The sequence below is a fragment of the Colias philodice genome, chromosome 31 (assembly GCF_061535455.1).
Source record: "Colias philodice isolate Cphi_HAF_F1 chromosome 31, ilColPhil1 Martin Lab GWU primary, whole genome shotgun sequence".
Classification (NCBI taxonomy): Eukaryota; Metazoa; Arthropoda; class Insecta; order Lepidoptera; family Pieridae; genus Colias; species Colias philodice.
Genome location: NC_143116.1, coordinates 1304440 through 1324618, shown reverse-complemented (window position 1 = coordinate 1324618; position 20179 = coordinate 1304440). Strand labels below are relative to the sequence as shown.

The following is a 20179-nucleotide window of genomic DNA, read 5'->3' as shown; positions in this document are numbered from 1 at the left end:
AAAGAAGAAAAACAAAGTATTCGTGCAATAAGAATAAGTTTTTAAACTATTTTATACATAACTACCTGCGTCCCGCGGTTTCACCCGCGTGGCTCCGCTCCTGTCGGTCTTAGCGTGATGATATATAGCCTATAGCCTTCCTCGATAAATGGGCTATGTAACACCGAAAGAATTTTTCAAATAGGACCAATATTTCCTGAGATTAGCGCGTTCAAACAAACTCTTCAGCTTTATAATATTAGTATAGATATTCCTTGAATAACGAGGATGGTTCTCTCCATAACCATCCTGAAAATGAAAACATGTACCACGGGTGAAGTTGAGGCGAATCGTTTTATATTAACTTGGCTAGTTTTTAGAACTTCACAAATAATAACGTTCAATAACATCAATATATTAACTAAATAAAAAAAACTAGCCTGATCAAATTATGGGGTTCAATAGGTCATTAGTTGTTTGCTTTGTGCAAATAATTCTTTTATTCAAATTTAAAAAGGCATACTTTGGAATAAACGTTGTTCTTTAAGGGAAAATAAAACAATTGAGTTTTCAGTCCACCTAAGAATGTAATAGGTACATCTTTGTAAATTTTCTGGACTGTCTACAGATTTTGACACACATTTATAGGTATCTCAATTCTTTTGTCAACGATTGAACTTGGCTCCCATTTTTACATATTTATGTTTTTGGTGGGATAATATTTAAATATAAATTTTGAAAGCAGTGGGATTCGAATCCCGCATTTAATGTTAATGCTAGGCGTCCATTAGAGGCGGATCGGGCCGGGCCGCATCGCAACGGGCCGTCTCTAATGGACGCGCTGTCTGCTCCTGCGTCCACCTGTACGGGGCGCGGCGGACCGCCTAGGCGGATTTTATCTAACAGACGCTCGCCGCTCACATCCGCCTGCCTGCGTCCACTAGACGGGTCGGGGCGGGCCGGGCCGCAGCGCACCGCCGGCAGAAATCCGCCTGCTAAGCGATATCCGCCAATGCGTTGCGGCCCGGCCCGACCCGATCCGTCGCTAATGGACGATGTTTCATACAAAACATAGGCCGGCGTATTTTTGCGTTGCGATGGGGCCCGGCCCGATCCGCCTAGTGGACGCCTAGCATAATAATTAAAGTATTATTAAAATCTACAGGACATATTTATGTACTTAGGGCCAATTTTTCAATCCTTGGTTAAAATTTATCCGTCCAAAAAAGTATTACACGAACATTTTAAAATGTCACCTGTAAACTGTCAAATACGGACAATTAGAATACATTTTTGAAATGGTAGTCTATTACCTATATTGTTATTCGATGAATAAGTTTAAACCAAGGATTGAAAAATCAGCCCTTAAACAAATAACAACAAACTATGTCCCAAGCCTCACTCTGGGCCAAATCTAATTATCAATCGATTTACCAGACATCAAAGTATCTTGAATTTAGGCTATAAAACAAATTATATGGAGATACTGAGTCTGGTGTTCGGGTGACCATGATTTTGAGTTTAGTGGGATATGTCCCGTTAAAAATTTAAAGTTAGTATAATAACTTAGCGTGTTAGCGTTTTTCTAAAGAAGAGCGAGTGTAAAAATATGTAAATAGTAATAACTGTATCACTATCACTACATAGTATAAAACAAAGTCGCTTTCTCTGTCCCTATGTCCCTTTGTATGCTTAAATCTTTAAAACTACGCAACGGATTTTGATGCGGTTTTTTTTAATAGATAGAGTGATTCAAGAGGAAGGTTTTAGTATATAATTTATTAGGTTTTAGACAAAGCGGGCGAAGGCGCGGGCGGTAAGCTAGTTATTAATAAAACGAACATTGACCAGGGTTAAAAAAAAACTCGTCAAAGGTGTGTTTTATACTGGCTCAAATAACAAGTAAATAAAATATTTCCTCTTTGTGATATTGTTTTTGATAAAAATTGAAAAAAAAAGGCCACTGTGAAGTGTGATCATTCATCAAGTTTTTATTCATCATCATTTTAAAGTAGGTATAGCAAAACTTATAACCGAAATATTGAACTCATTATGTAGATATGTGTTAACTAATTTATATAAGTATTCATTATAATATCTACCTTTTAGTTATATGTTATGTACACATTATCAAGCGTAGAATTATATTTTAGACATAGATTCAGACGTCATATTTAGATTATGAGAATAGTCCTATATTCATTTCTATTTGTCTTATCACTACATAGTATAAAACAAAGTCGTTTTTTCTGTCCCTATGCCCCTATGTATGCTTAACCCTTGGCATGCCTGGTAGGGTCTGTCAGACCCACACCAACGCGCGAACCGTTGTAGTTCGTTTAAATTTGAATTTCGCGCCTCACCGTTTTTAGTAGCTGGCCGTTACTAACCGCGGAATGCCCTCCGCCCACTTCCTCAGCCCGAGGCGAGCTACGAGCGTAAAAGGATGTGCTTAAAGTGCGTGCGGGTCCCACAGACCCCACCAGGCATACGGCGTGACTTTATTTTGTAAGTATTTATTTTTCTTTTTTCTTATAAATATTGGAATTTGGCGCTAAATAATATTAGTTTGTACATTACATTAGCCTATTTTATTGTTTTTTTCAGTTTAATCATGAATAAACAACTAACAGACGAGGATATAGCTAGTTTAATATTCTAAGAGTTGGATGAGGAAGACTTAGTTGCATTTGATTGAGGAGGAAGAAAACGATGCAGGCTCCACCTCTTCGGATACTGAAATGGAGGTGCCTCTGTCCATCCATTAGTACATTTGTAAGACAATTAGTTGTCACATTTGTCTTGACCACTCGATTTTTCCATGCGCAAAGTGTTACCAAACCAAAGCTTTACAAAGTGTAAATGCAAGTGATGAAGACTAATTATTTTATTATTTAGATTAAGTATATGATAGTGCCTTACCCTGGATTAAAGTCTGATTATGATCTCATTACTTTTGATACTAATTTTATGTTAACAAAGTTATAGTCACGAAATGTTGCTTGAAAATGTGAGTTAAAGTTTAATTTCAAATATTTTAATAAAGTTGAATAATTTCTAATGTGACTTTTATTACTATCTCTTCTTTGCCCTTTAAGCATGCGTCTTGAATCATTAAATAACCTTACATAATAAAATTTATAGAAAAAAATACCATTTTAAAATCGGGGTCTGAGAGACCCACCAGGCATAGAGTGTAACTTTTGCCCACCAGGCATGCCAAGGGTTAAATCTTTAAAACTACGCTACGGATTATGATGCGTTTTTTTTTGATAAATAGAGTGTTTCAAGAGGAAGGTTTTAGTGTATAATTTATTAGGTTTTAGGCAAAGCGGGCGAAGCTGCGAGTGGAAAGCATCCATAATAAAAACTATGTTAGATTCAAAATACACAAAGCAATCACACAAAAGTTAAAACATTTTTTTTTCTAATTTCTTTGTCTTTTTATAATATTATATCCTACAAAAAGCAGAAAGTGTGGTCAACAACCAACGCACGCTTCAACACCACATGGCCCCGGCGGAAACATAATAAATAATTTTATATACAACCTGAGACTAAAATAACTTTTAACACGTAAAAAATCACGTAAAACTTTATGGTAGGTATGTTTGTTTTTGTTATTAGTCAGGTATTATTTTATTAATAGCTAGCCTTCCGACCGCGGCTTTGCCCGCTTTTTATAAATTATAAAACTATATTGGTTCATGATAAAACCTAATACATTTCTATCCTATCCTACTAATATTATAAATGCGAAAGTTTGTGAGGATGTGTTTGTGTTTGTTACTCTTTCACGCAAATACTACTGAACCGATTACAATGAAATTTAGCAGACATGTAGAGGGTAACTTGGATTAACACATATAGGATAAGTTTTATCCCGGAAATCCCACGGGAACGGGAACTATGCGGGTGTTTCTTTGAAAACACGGGCGAAGCCGCGGGCGGAAAGCTAGTAGAGTATAAAACAAAGTCGCTTTTTGCCGTCTGTATGTCTGTATGCTTAAATTAAAAACTACACAGCAGATTTTGATGGGTTTTTTTGTTTATAGATCTATAGAGTGATTCAAGAGGAAGGTTTTATTATATAGGTAACTAACTGGCTTATCAGCCGCGGTTTCACCCGCTGTGTCTAAAACCTAATAAATTATACATATAAACTAACCTCTTCAATCACTCTATCTATTAAAAAAAACCGCATCAAAATCCATTGCGTAATTTTAAAGATTTAAGTACAGGTAGAGGGAAATAGGGACAGAGAAAGCGACTTTGTTTTAGGTATACTATGTAGTGATGATAGAGAATATTTTTTTTAAATAGATAGCCCTATTTTATATGAATAATTATACTTGTATTGTAGTAACTAGATAGATAATATATAATTATAAATTAATAATTTTTATACGTCATAATACATACCTACATCCAGTAAACATGAAACTTCTTGGCCCAGTCATTTAAGGTTAAATTAGGTACGAATCTCGGAATTCGAGATACCCAGCTGTAAGTCTGTATGTACTTGTATATTAACACCCTAAAAGTTGTTTCAAAACCTACGTAATATGGTAGGGTGTAACTGTAAGCAACTATTAAATTTCAAGGACAAAGGTCACAAAAATCGTTTTTTTGGAAATATCTCATTTCCTATGGGTTTTTTGCTATTTGCATTTATTATCAATATTGTAGAGTACAAAATTCTCTACTAATTTTGTTTAAAAAGTTATTTATACGGTGAACCGTTTTCGAGATAGAGGGCGGAGAGCGCGCGGTCACAGCATCACTTCAGGTCAACCGTTGCCTCCAGTCGAAAACGCGCCATGTAGGTATAATTATGTAGTTGATGAACTATCGATAAATCAATGATTGTAAATATTTGTCAATTTTTATTAACTATTATATTATATTTTATCATTTTTTTCCTAACTTATCCACTTTTTATTCAGTATTAATTTATTTAACAACACTTACCAGCCTATGTAATTGCAGAATTGTTAATGAAAATATAGGAATTATATTTGAATTTTAACCTAATTATAATAATAACTTCTTACGTGATGAAAAAAAAAAACAAATGATATGAATTAATCTTTTTATTAAGAAATATCATGTATGTTTATTGAAAGTAAAAAATGGAATAAAGGGTACAAAAACTACAATTTATAATTTTAATCATCTTCTTCCTCTTCATCGTCGTCTTCTGGCTGCTGGTAAATTTCAAACTGGTCTCTATTATCGTCTTCAACGACGGTAGTAAGAATAGTAGTAGTAAGAATAGTAGACGGTAGTAAGTACCTATAGTAGACTTTGGTTCTTTTTTTTCCTGGGTGAGCCCGGAAAGACAGGATAATAAGGAAGGTAGTAAGGAGGTAAAACAAATAATGAATTAAGCATAAAATTGTTTATTTATTTTATTTTTACATACATAGATTCCTTACAGGTATTTGTATTACAATATTTATTATCAACTTTAACAAAACAATACGCCAATAAAAAGGAATACCAATAAGACAAATGTAGAAGGTTTATAATTTATATTTTTATCAATAACTAGCTTTCCGCCCGCGGCTTCGCCCGCGTTTTCAAAGAAAAACCCGCATAGTACCCGTTCCCGTGGGATTTCCGGGATAAAACCTAGTTAAACTTTGCGGGAGCGATTTGACTTTTTTTATAGAGAAATAAAATTACTTAAATTAAAATTAAACTTATTTAATTACTTAACTATAACAAGTGGACGATTTGGAGTCACAAATGCTAATGCCAGAATTACGTGCAATGATACAATCGATACAATATTGCGAAAAAATGTTTTCCCATAACTGGAATGCTTATGTGAACTTGCAAGAACTCTCCGGTGGTCTTGCTGAGGCCAGCGGAAGGCTATTGCTCAACCTAATACAGAGGGTTGGGGTGGATGCGTAACTAACTATCCTATGTGTTAATTCAAGTTACCCTCTATATGTGTGCTGAATTTCATTGTAATCGGTTCAGTAGTATTTGCGTGAAAGAGTAACAAACACACACACACACACATCCTCAACAAACTTTCGCATTTATAATATTAGTAGGAAGGAAGTAGGATTAACATAAAATTACTTCAAAAAAGTGTCTAATGGGATTCCAGAAGATTGTTTTTGAAGTGAAAACTTCTTTAGCGGCGTTGAGCACTTTTTCTGTAATGGGTATAAAATCTAAAACTCGCGTCAGGACACGTGACCTGATCGAAAAAGCGTAAGACGGATGGATATCAAACATGCTCAACGGCACTCCCGGATAGACTACAAGCCCGCATAGGACAAAAATATGGGTCAAATGAACCACCAGGGGACATATCTAGAACGATAGCAGAGCAAAAAATAATAAGATTCATCACTATGCCGTCACTTGTAAGCTGTCCAACTGAGTGCAGATGAGAATTGAAAAGTACAGGTAGACTCGGTAAATTTTGGTCATTTGACCATGTACGGCATTCTTAACCATCGATAGATCCATTAAAAATAATAAGAAACCGCTCAGTGCCGTACAAAAATGGTGGTCCACCAAGTCGGAATTTTTATTTAATTTCCGAGAGTTACCGGGGGTAAATTTGGTCATTTGACCATGTACGGCATCTGTGTCATACTATTGCTATACTGCTTTTAATCCATTATTCCGCAACGCCGTACAAAAATCATGGGGACAAGGGGAAAAAATCGAGAGTTGTAATCCCCTCTCTTTCCCCACTCCAGGGGGTCATTTGACACAACACGAAATAAATTTATTTTTAAAGTATTTTATGCATAGATAATATTTTTTCATGTGCCGTACATTTTCGTTGGTTCAAAGGGGAAAAATCTGAAAAAGAAAAAAATCCATATAACGAAATGTTTGCTTTATATTTTTATAATAAAATATAAATATACATTAATATTAAGAAGCTCGAGGTGGTTAATTATCACCTTGGAAAGTCGGAGTCAGGTGGAATGGACTCCGTTAAATTGATGAACTAATAAAAAAGCTATGAACGAAAAGATGTGAATTATATGCAATCAGTCCATGAATACAGGTAAAGTCACAAGCAAATGCTAGTAATATATACATATTCAAAATGTACAAGTAAAGCGCTTTCAAATGATACCAAACACTGCATATTTATCTTAACTTTATTTTTTTACTCTGTATGTTTTGTCCGCTAGAGGGCGCCACATTAGATTTTGTGAAACCCCATATAGCCTTTAGCTAGCTGGTCGCTGGTTATCCAGTGAACAATTCAGACGCTTCTAATGATATGTCATTTGTCGAATTCTGATAAGTTGTTTAGAAGTTACGAGGGAATAGATGAACATACATACATGACCTGTAAACAACCATAACCCTCCTTTTGCTTTGCCGTAGTTGGGTAAAAATATGTTAATGCCGTACTGTATCAAATGGCCATAAAGCACCCTTAAAATTGTAGCTTTCGTCGCTTTCATCAGCCTAAAAGATGTGGTCTGCACAAAAATGTACGGCATCGTTTTTTCCTAATTTATCTATGTTAATACTATTTAAAACAACGGATAAAGTGTAGAAAACTATTATATTTCATTAATCTACGATGTTTAAACTTTAACAAAATTTCTGGTTTTGCATTTCTCTATAACTTTTTTTAGAACGGTTTCTTTTGAACGGCAATACTATAGAACAATTGAATTTTACAATATCATGTTAAAAAAAAAGTTCCCGTACAGGGTCAAATGACCTTACAGCTCTTTATATCAAGAATTCGATGAAATTAAGATGATTATTGGTATACATTTAAAAGAACAATTATTTTTTGACGGCATTGCTTTTAATAGTACTTTTGAGTGCTAGATAATGTTTTGGAACCGAAGCCGTACTTAGTCAAATGACCCCCTGGAGTGGGGAAAGAGAGTGGATTGCAACTCTCGATTTTTTCCCCTTGTCCCCATGATTTTTGTACGGCGTTGCGGAATAATGGATTAAAAGCAGTATAGCAATAGTATGACACAGATGCCGTACATGGTCAAATGACCAAATTTACCCCCGGTAACTCTCGGAAATTAAATAAAAATTCCGACTTGGTGGACCACCATTTTTGTACGGCACTGAGCGGTTTCTTATTATTTTTAATGGATCTATCGATGGTTAAGAATGCCGTACATGGTCAAATGACCAAAATTTACCGAGTCTACCTGTACTTTTCAATTCTCATCTGCACTCAGTTGGACAGCTTACAAGTGACGGCATAGTGATGAATCTTATTATTTTTTGCTCTGCTATCGTTCTAGATATGTCCCCTGGTGGTTCATTTGACCCATATTTTTGTCCTATGCGGGCTTGTAGTCTAGGAGTGCAACCCGTCTTTTTTTTAACACTATAGGGTTATACAATATACAGCTAACAGCCAACATTACTTAGTTCAATAAAATTCATTTTTCATTGTAAAAATTCGAACTCAAAAATGCATCCACAAAAGTTAACACTGTGACCGATCAGACTAACTGCAAAGTCAAATATCACATAAATAATGTATCGTTTACACAATATTACATAAATTAATAATTATTGAATAAAAACATTAAGCGCTTGTCAAAATTATTTGCACAGATGCATTATAGAATTTAGAAGTGCATTCTTTTTTTTCATATAAAAGGGCGGGATGCGCTTGGGTTACCATAGTCACCAAGATGTCTTCTACATTAGCATTTTTGCTTTTGGTAAGTTATCCAGTTTATTTTTAAGTTTAGACAAAAAAAACACTTTTTCATTTCTTTTCTACAATTGTTTTTATTTTTAATCTTCATTGCATACAATAAATAAAATTTTACATAAACCTATAACTGTTAGACTTTTTTTTAATTTAGATTTATTAAAACCGCCGTTTTTAATATAACTCATGTTTTAAGTGTTTTAAATACAAATAGTTTCAAATCTCTTATTAATGACGTTTAACTTTTTTAATTTATCCCAAACATACATTTTCTTTTCATTTTCCTTTCTTTTGCCTATGTATATTATAAGCCAAGGCTTTTCTAAGGCAAAGCAAGCTTTGCCCATGTCTGCCCTTGTAGGGCATCAAACAGTAACTCAAAATACTACTAATCATGTCTTCTTATTATTGACCCCGGAGAATAATCGGGTTAAAACATTTTCCCGACTTATAGTTGCCACACACGCTACGGTACACCTGACAGGTATACCTGTACAGGTACAGGTACACCTGTACAGATATGTCTGACAGGTATACCTGTCAGGTAGACCGCAGCTAGACCGAAATGTGGGAATAGATTTGTGCAGTTTTTTGAGCATACATAATATGATCTGCTCAGGTACCCTTTACTGTCTGACGGGGTCACGGAAGAATTCTACCATACCCGTGGCCCCGTCGTTGATGCGGCTTGACGGAACACAGTGGGGTTTTGGTCGGTAGGAATCCGACATAACCCACGGCCCCTTCCCCGGAGGCCGTGGGTATCTATGCAAGATTTCCCCACTTAAAAAAAAAAAAAAAAAAAAAAAAAGGTACCCTTTACTGTAGACTTTAGCATGTATGGCTTACATAAGGCCGTGTTTTTTATTTTTTATTCCATATATTCAGTACTTTAGGATTATCGCTATCAAACGACTGCTCATTAGTCAACTTTTCTTTTTATTCATAAAGAAGTATGTAGGTACATTCAATGCAAGCTCATATGGTTTTGATTTTGGCTAATATTTAGTTTACCTAAAAGTTTTTTTTTTCAGGTGATATCGTCACAAGCCTCGGCTTTGCCAAGATGTAAGTATTCATAAGGCCTATTCAGATTAGAGAGCTACTATCATGTGCCTTTTGAAATCTTTTACTATTATATATTTTAAAGTTGAACTATCACTACTAAAATATGTTACTTATACATAAAAATATCATGAACAATCAATTCTTTCGAACTATGTACCTAATACTATATAGGTATAACGTATTTTATCGTACGTGTATGTAATTGTATTTTACAGAGGTAATTGTTGAATTTTCCTCCTGTTTAAAATGAATTTCTATCCTAAATTAACCTATTCTTGTTCTAACAGATAAAAAATCTAATGTTTCAGACAATACTGGAACAAAACCAGTCTGCCAGAATGATGGAGCGCCTCCAAACTTCTACTTCATCATCAGCTTAGAAGATTTTACCAGATCGTCGACATCACCGTTTTACAGACTATTCGGTAATTCAGGTTATATTGCTAAAAGTGGGAGCAACAGTAATTTCCAGAGCAACGTATATGGTTCCGGCAATGCTGACAGCCCCAATAATGATAACTCATATGGTGACGCTAGCAATTACGTGAATACTGGAGTAGATGGAGGACCTGCCAATGGTAACAGCAGTGGCAACTCAAACGGTAATGCTGCATCAGGAAACACGGGATCCAATGCAAATAGTTCCAGCAATAATTCTTCAGGAAGCAGCGCTAATGTAGGCAACAATAGTGCATCTGCCTATGGTAACAGCAGTGGCAACTCAAACGGTAATGCTGCATCAGGACCCAAGGGATCCCATACAAATAGTTCCAGCAATAATTCTTCAGGAAGCAATGCTTATGTTGGCAAAAATGGTGCATCTGCCAGTGGTTATGGTAGTGGCAACTCAAACGGTAATGCCGCATCAGGACCCACGGGATCCAATGCAAATAGTTCCAGCAATAATTCTTCAGGAAGCAGCGCTAATGTAGGCAACAATGGTGCATCTGCCTATGGTAACAGCAGTGGCAACTCAAACGGTAATGCTGCATCAGGACCCAAGGGATCCCTTACAAATAGTTCCAGCAATAATTCTTCAGGAAGCAATGCTTATGTTGGCAAAAATGGTGCATCTGCCAGTGGTTATGGTAGTGGCAACTCAAACGGTAATGCCGCATCAGGACCCACGGGATCCAATGCAAATAGTTCCAGCAATAATTCTTCAGGAAGCAATGCTTATGTTGGCAAAAATGGTGCATCTGCCAGTGGTTATGGTAGTGGCAACTCAAACGGTAATGCCGCATCAGGACCCACGGGATCCAATGCAAATAGTTCCAGCAATAATTATTCAGGAAGCAGCGCTAATGTAGGCAACAATGGTGCATCTGCCTATGGTAACAGCAGTGGCAATTCAAACGGTAATGCTGCATCAGGACCCAAGGGATCCCATACAAATAGTTCCAGCAATAATTCTTCAGGAAGCAATGCTTATGTTGGCAAAAATGGTGCAACTGCCAGTGGTTATGGTAGTGGCAACTCAAAAGGTAATGCCACATCAGGACCCACGGGATCCAATACAAATAGTTCCAGCAATAATTCTTCAGGAAGCAGCGCTAATGTAGGCAACAATGGTGCATCTGCCTATGGTAACAGCAGTGGCAACTCAAACGGTAATGCTGCATCAGGACCCAAGGGATCCCACACAAATAGTTCCAGCAATAATTCTTCAGGAAGCAATGCTTATGTTGGCAAAAATGGTGCATCTGCCAGTGGTTATGGTAGTGGCAACTCAAACGGTAATGCCGCATCAGGACCCACGGGATCCAATGCAAATAGTTCCAGCAATAATTCTTCAGGAAGCAGCGCTAATGTAGGCAACAATGGTGCATCTGCCTATGGTAACAGCAGTGGCAACTCAAACGGTAATGCTGCATCAGGACCCAAGGGATCCCATACAAATAGTTCCAGCAATAATTCTTCAGGAAGCAATGCTAATGTTGGCAAAAATGGTGCATCTGCCAGTGGTTATGGTAGTGGCAACTCAAACGGTAATGCCGCATCAGGACCCACGGGATCCAATGCAAATAGTTCCAGCAATAATTCTTCAGGAAGCAATGCTTATGTTGGCAAAAATGGTGCATCTGCCAGTGGTTATGGTAGTGGCAGCTCAAACGGTAATGCCGCATCAGGACCCACGGGATCCAATGCAAATAGTTCCAGCAATAATTCTTCAGGAAGCAGCGCTAATGTAGGCAACAATGGTGCATCTGCCTATGGTAACAGCAGTGGCAATTCAAACGGTAATGCTGCATCAGGACCCAAGGGATCCCATACAAATAGTTCCAGCAATAATTCTTCAGGAAGCAATGCTTATGTTGGCAAAAATGGTGCATCTGCCAGTGGTTATGGTAGTGGCAACTCAAACGGTAATGCTGCATCAGGACCCACGGGATCCAATGCAAATAGTTCCAGCAATAATTCTTCAGGAAGCAGCGCTAATGTAGGCAACAATGGTGCATCTGCCTATGGTAACAGCAGTGGCAACTCAAACGGTAATGCTGCATCAGGAACCAAGGGATCCCATACAAATAGTTCCAGCAATAATTCTTCAGGAAGCAATGCTTATGTTGGCAAAAATGGTGCATCTGCCAGTGGTTATGGTAGTGGCAACTCAAACGGTAATGCCGCATCAGGACCCACGGGATCCAATGCAAATAGTTCCAGCAATAATTCTTCAGGAAGCAGCGCTAATGTAGGCAACAATGGTGCATCTGCCTATGGTAACAGCAGTGGCAATTCAAACGGTAATGCTGCATCAGGACCCAAGGGATCCCATACAAATAGTTCCAGCAATAATTCTTCAGGAAGCAATGCTTATGTTGGCAAAAATGGTGCAACTGCCAGTGGTTATGGTAGTGGCAACTCAAAAGGTAATGCCACATCAGGACCCACGGGATCCAATACAAATAGTTCCAGCAATAATTCTTCAGGAAGCAGCGCTAATGTAGGCAACAATGGTGCATCTGCCTATGGTAACAGCAGTGGCAACTCAAACGGTAATGCTGCATCAGGACCCAAGGGATCCCACACAAATAGTTCCAGCAATAATTCTTCAGGAAGCAATGCTTATGTTGGCGAAAATGGTGCATCTGCCAGTGGTTATGGTAGTGGCAACTCAAACGGTAATGCCGCATCAGGACCCACGGGATCCAATGCAAATAGTTCCAGCAATAATTCTTCAGGAAGCAGCGCTAATGTAGGCAACAATAGTGCATCTGCCTATGGTAACAGCAGTGGCAACTCAAACAGTAATGCTGCATCAGGACCCAAGGGATCCCTTACAAATAGTTCCAGCAATAATTCTTCAAGAAGTGGCGCTAATGTAGGCAACAATAGTGCATCTGCCTATGGTAACAGCAGTGGCAATTCAAACGGTAATGCTGCATTAGGACCCAAGGGATCCCATACAAATAGTTCCAGCAATAATTCTTTCAGGAAGCAGCGCTAATGTAGGCAACAATGGTGCATCTGCCTATGGTAACAGCAGTGGCAACTCAAACGGTAATGCTGCATCAGGACCCAAGGGATCCCATACAAATAGTATAAGCAATAATTCTTCAGGAAGCAATGCTTATGTTGGCAAAAATGGTGCATCTGCCAGTGGTTATGGTAGTAGCAACTCAAACGGTAATGCCGCATCAGGACCCACGGGATCCAATGCAAATAGTTCCAGCAATAATTCTTCAGGAAGCAGCGCTAATGTAGGCAACAATGGTGCATCTGCCTATGGTAACAGCAGTGGCAACTCAAACGGTAATGCTGCATCAGGATCCAAGGGATCCCATACAAATAGTTCTACCAATAATTCTTCAGGAAGCAATGCTTATGTTGGCAAAAATGGTGCATCTGCCAGTGGTTATGGTAGTGGCAACTCAAACGGTAATGCCGCATCAGGACCCACGGGATCCAATGCAAATAGTTCCAGCAATAATTCTTCAGGAAGCAGCGCTAATGTAGGCAACAATGGTGCATCTGCCTATGGTAACAGCAGTGGCAACTCAAACGGTAATGCTTCAACAGGAAACATGGGATCCAATACAAATAGTTCCAGCGATAATGCTTCAGGAAGCAATGCTAATGTTGGCTACAATGGTGCATCTGCCTCTGGTTACAGCAATGGCAACTCAAACGGTAATGCTTCATCAGGAAACATGGGATCCAATACAAATAGTTCCAGCGATAATGCTTCAGGAAGCAATGCTAATGTTGGCTACAATGGTGCATCTGCCTCTGGTTACAGCAATGGCAACTCAAACGATAATGCTTCATCAGGAAACATGGGATCCAATACAAATAGTTCCAGCGACAATGCTTCAGGAAGCAATGCTAATGTTGGCTACAATGGTACATCTGCCTCTGGTTACAGCAATGGCAACTCAAACGGTAATGCTTCAACAGGAAACATGGGATCCAATACAAATAGTTCCAGCGATAATGCTTCAGGAAGCAATGCTAATGTTGGCTACAATGGTGCATCTGCCTCTGGTTACAGCAATGGCAACTCAAACGATAATGCTTCATCAGGAAACATGGGATCCAATACAAATAGTTCCAGCGATAATGCTTCAGGAAGCAATGCTAATGTTGGCTACAATGGTGCATCTGCCTCTGGTTACAGCAATGGCAACTCAAACGGTAATGCTTCAACAGGAAACATGGGATCCAATACAAATAGTTCCAGCGATAATGCTTCAGGAAGCAATGCTAATGTTGGCTACAATGGTGCATCTGCCTCTGGTTACAGCAATGGCAACTCAAACGATAATGCTTCATCAGGAAACATGGGATCCAATACAAATAGTTCCAGCGATAATGCTTCAGGAAGCAATGCTAATGTTGGCTACAATGGTGCATCTGCCTCTGGTTACAGCAATGGCAACTCAAACGATAATGCTTCATCAGGAAACATGGGATCCAATACAAATAGTTCCAGCGATAATGCTTCAGGAAGCAATGCTAATGTTGGCTACAATGGTGCATCTGCCTCTGGTTACAGCAATGGCAACTCAAACGATAATGCTTCATCAGGAAACATGGGATCCATTACAAATAGTTCCAGCGATAATGCTTCAGGAAGCAATGCTAATGTTGGCTACAATGGTGCATCTGCCTCTGGTTACAGCAATGGCAACTCAAACGGTAATGCTTCAACAGGAAACATGGGATCCAATACAAATAGTTCCAGCGATAATGCTTCAGGAAGCAATGCTAATGTTGGCTACAATGGTGCATCTGCCTCTGGTTACAGCAATGGCAACTCAAACGGTAATGCTTCATCAGGAAACATGGGATCCAATACAAATAGTTCCAGCGATAATGCTTCAGGAAGCAATGCTAATGTTGGCTACAATGGTGCATCTGCCTCTGGTTACAGCAATGGCAACTCAAACGATAATGCTTCATCAGGAAACATGGGATCCAATACAAATAGTTCCAGCGATAATGCTTCAGGAAGCAATGCTAATGTTGGCTACAATGGTGCATCTGCCTCTGGTTACAGCAATGGCAACTCAAACGATAATGCTTCATCAGGAAACATGGGATCCAATACAAATAGTTCCAGCGATAATGCTTCAGGAAGCAATGCTAATGTTGGCTACAATGGTGCATCTGCCTCTGGTTACAGCAATGGCAACTCAAACGATAATGCTTCATCAGGAAACATGGGATCCAATACAAATAGTTCCAGCGACAATGCTTCAGGAAGCAATGCTAATGTTGGCTACAATGTTGCATCTGCCAGTGGTTACAGCAATGGCAACTCAAACGATAATGCTTCATCAGGAAACATGGGATCCAATACAAATAGTTCCAGCGATAATGCTTCAGGAAGCAATGCTAATGTTGGCTACAATGGTGCATCTGCCTCTGGTTACAGCAATGGCAACTCAAACGGTAATGCTTCAACAGGAAACATGGGATCCAATACAAATAGTTCCAGCGATAATGCTTCAGGAAGCAATGCTAATGTTGGCTACAATGGTGCATCTGCCTCTGGTTACAGCAATGGCAACTCAAACGGTAATGCTTCATCGGGACCCACAGGATCAAATTCAAATACTTTCAGTGGCACCTACTCAGGAAGCAGCGCTAATGTTGGCAAAAATGGTGCATCTTCCAATGGTTATGGTGGTGGCAACTCAAACGGTTATGCTTCATCGGGACCCACGGGATCCAATTCAAATACTTCCAGCGGCAGCTATTCAGAAAGCAACGGTAATGTTGGCAATAATGATGGATCTGCCAATAGTCAGAGTAGTGGCAGCTCAAACGGTTATGCTGATAATATGGCCTCAGGTTTTAACGCTGACCGTTTCGCAACTGATTATGATAATTATCAAAATAACTTTTCTCCACTCCAGCCCCAGCCAGTACCTTTCAATAATTATAACGATTTCAACGGAGAATCCTACAAATCATCTAGTTCACATTCCCAAGAAAGTAGTAGCAGTAACGCTAGTGTTGAAAATTATGAATCGAATAACCAGAATGGCATTACTCAATTTTATTCAGCGAATTCGAACAGTAACACGCAAAACGAAAATAATTCCAATAGTTTCGAATCAACGAGAACTAATAATGGCGGCAGCTATCACCATCGCAGTAGTCATAATAACAACCTTAGTAACAGTGAAAGTGAAGTTGAGAACTATTCTTATGGGCAGCAATCTTAAATACTCTAATTCACTTCTCATTTGGACTTCAAAATTGTTTGTTATTTAGCACTATTAATTAATTGTTATAAATTCCAAAACGTTCTTTAAACTAAGCGAATGAACATGTATTTTGTGCTCTGTTGTTATTTTTATTTTATTTTAATGAAATAAATTATTTTGGATTTCAAACATTGACGTTTTATTTTTCGATATAAATCTTTATGTATAAAGAGTACGTGTTACTTTGTCCGCGTTGGACTCCAAAACTACTGAACTGATTTTTAATTTGATTCGCACCCTGTGTGCAGTTAGGTTACATCTCAGTTTATAGTCGCAATATTATTTTATTGCAAACTGTATTTTGTTTACTAGCTTTAAAGGCCGTATCGATTTTAGAGTGATTTTGACATGTTTCTGTAATTCTTTAGGAGCTCGTTTAAGAAAACTAAATTAGTAACAATGTGTTATAATATCTTAAATTAAAGATTTATTCGATATCTAAAAAGTGTCCGAGACAATTTATTGATTTTCATTGTCCAGTTTGTTTAATAGCCAATAACCTGAGGCGTGTTTTAATTTTTACAATGCGGGACGTTCGTCTCTTTGTAGTTTACACAGAAGAAGTTTTCTTATAAAATATACAACAATAAATACACTGAGACATCCTAAAAAGGGTTCGACGAATTTTAAGTACTTTTATTCAAAAATTCAAAGAAAATCTAAGTTAAAATAGCCTTACTTTGATGAAATTTTATGCGTATATTATGGCGTTGAATTTCTAGTTCATACAACATAATTAAATAAAAATAAAAAAATACACATTAAATGATAGATTTATGCTTAAAAATTTGCAATAAAAAATACATATTAGGTATATGTTTTATGAAAGTAATGGAATAATTTAAAGTTCTCTAGAATTTTCCATTATATACGGGAGCGCAAAAGCTGTTACGGCAGACCTAAATAATCGAAAATTCTAGAGAACTTTAAATTATTCCATTACTTTCATAAAACATACATGTACACTGGGGTAGATCCCTTTAAAAATAATAAAAAGTGCAAAAAAATCGCAGTCGGATGAAACCCATTATAAAAGGAGGGGAATATGATGAAAATTAAAGGAAAAATAAATTACGGTCAATCCGAGTTCGGGAAGAGGGAGGGGGGAGCTTTAAAGAGAAAAAAATGGTTTCTCTCGATTTCCGACAAAACTACAAGTCCTACGGAAAAAAGTTCAATGGCAAAGTTGTAGGTAATAAAAAGATCTACAATTTTTGATTTGACAATTTTTTCAAATAACCTCAAAATTTAGGTGAAAAATTCAAAAAACCAAGTTTTTGGTTTTTTATTTTTATCTACTTCAAAATTTATTTTTTTTCTACAAAATTTGGTGGAAACTTGCTTTATTATGTTCCAAATACACTGTAATTTATTTGATTGAAAATATTTATTTTTTAGCCTTATTTTGAATTAATACCAAAAAAATAACCTAATTTTCAATCGAAAAGTCACCCGTCAAAATATCAGCTTTTTTCAAAAAATTGGGGAGCCTTTTATTCATTGAAATCTCTACTTTCATATGGTGTTAAAAAAAATAAACACCACCATAGTAAATGTTCTCAGGAAATGCATACAAACAGTGTGAAAATGAGCTTTTACTTAATCAGGCACACTTCTCAAACTACCTGAAATGTTTTTATCGACATCATTTTGCTTTTGAATATGCTGTAAAATATTATACTTAGAACAGATATTTTTTTTTCTTTTGAAATATTACCGAAAAGCCGATACAAGAGAAGATATAGGGTTCGAGAAGTGTGCCTGATTTAGTAAAAGCTAATTATCACACTGTTTGTATGCATTTCCTGAGAACATTTACAATGGTAATGTTTATTTTTTTTACACCATATGAAATTAGAGATTTCAATGAATAAAAGGCTCCCCAATTTTTTGAAAAAAGCTGATATTTTGACGGGTCACTTTTCGATTGAAAATTAGGTTGTTTTTTTGGTATTAATTCAAAATGAGGCGAAAAAATAAATATTTTCAATCAAATAAATTACAGTGTATTTGGGACATAATAAAGCAAGTTTCCACCAAATTTCGTAGAAAAAAAATAAATTTTGAAGTAGATAAAAATAAAAAACCAAAAACTTGGTTTTTTGAATTTTTCACCTAAATTTTAAGGTTATTTGAAAAAATTGTCAAATCAAAAGTTGTAGATCTTTTTATTACCTACAACTTTGCCATTGAACTTTTTTCCGTAGGTCTTGTAGTTTTGTCGGAAATCGAGAGAAACCATTTTTTTCTCTTAAAAGCCCTCCCTCTTCCCGAACTCGGATTGACCGTAATTTATTTTTCCCTTAATTTTCATCATATTCCCCTCCTTTTCTAATGGGTTTCATCCGACTGCGATTTTTTTTTGTTTCAAAAATTATCTACTCTAGTCTAATGTATTTTTACAGAATTTTAAATTTTATACAGAAACAAGTCAAAATCACTCTAAACCGTTACGGCCTCTTAACACGTTCACTGCGGCATGTCCAGTATCGGGCCATCAGCGACTACACCACATAAATAGCAGTAGCATAAAATATGCAAAAATGTAATGACAGTTGTGAAAATAATATAAAACATTAACAAAAGTTACTGAACAAATTAAAACTAAAGTTACTGAACAATTTCCTGATAGTACTCTATCAAGTACTTTTATATTTTTTTTTGTATCGACAATCTCGTTATCTGTTAACATACAGACTGAAATATACAAAATTGATTTATATCGATATCGATGTTTTATTTTACAGTGTTTCCCATCGCTATTACTGTAAACATGCTGTATCAACGCAGTGCAGGAAGGCAAATAATTTTTCACAAAATCAGGGGTTTACATTTTTCCTCATATCTTTTAAACTATTGTGTCAAACTAAAAGCTATTTATGCGGTATATACTAGACTATATCCATACTATAATATTATAAATGCGAAAGTAACTCTGTCTGTCTGTCTGTTACTCAATCACGCCTTAACTACTGAACCAATTTGCATGAAATTTGGTATAGAGATATTTTGATACCCGAGAAAGGACATAGGCCACTTTTTATTGCGAAATATGTACAATAATATTATGTAGTAGTTATTAATATCAAATCTTTTTTATTTCTTACTTTTCCGTTTTTGAAGTCGGTTGTTTTTAACGCAGTTATTATTTAATACTTTTTAGTGTATTTTTCAACACGAATCAAACGAGCCCAAACTCGATAAAGTTGAGTCAATATATTACTGAGTTCCTATGGCCACCTTTCGATTCCATCATCAAATCAGCTTCATGTCATGATAATGTTTCATCGCTATCAAATTTACATACGTATACAAAATTTCAGCTTAATCGGTTACCGGGAAGTGAATCAAAGTTACTTGCTACATATCAACTTAGTCATCGAGTACAGACAAAAATGCTCATAAAATAAAAACTACTGGGCCTATCCGAAAAAAAAAATTTATGGGACCAATTCGACACCATCCCGCATCGAACAAAAAAGAAGCACGTAAATCGGTTTAGAAACCTCGGAGTAATCGGTGTACATACATAAAAAAAAATATACCGGCCGAATTGATAACCGCATAAAATCGCATGGAGAGCTAAATTTTCATTTAAGGCTCTAATCGCACGGAAAGCTAAATTTTCACAAAAAAGCTCTAATCGCACGGAGAGCTTAATTTTCACAAAAAACTCTCATCGCACGGAGAGCTTAATTTTCACAAAAAGCTTTAATCGCACGGA

At 36.9% G+C, this 20179-nt stretch overlaps 1 protein-coding gene across 1 annotated transcript in view; it reads left to right on the top strand.

The window, feature by feature from the left end:
- The window catches only part of Nup98-96 (nuclear pore complex protein Nup98-96), a 282640-nt gene that overhangs the window by 116784 nt on the left and 145677 nt on the right, over positions 1 to 20179 (top strand). The window lies entirely within an intron of this gene.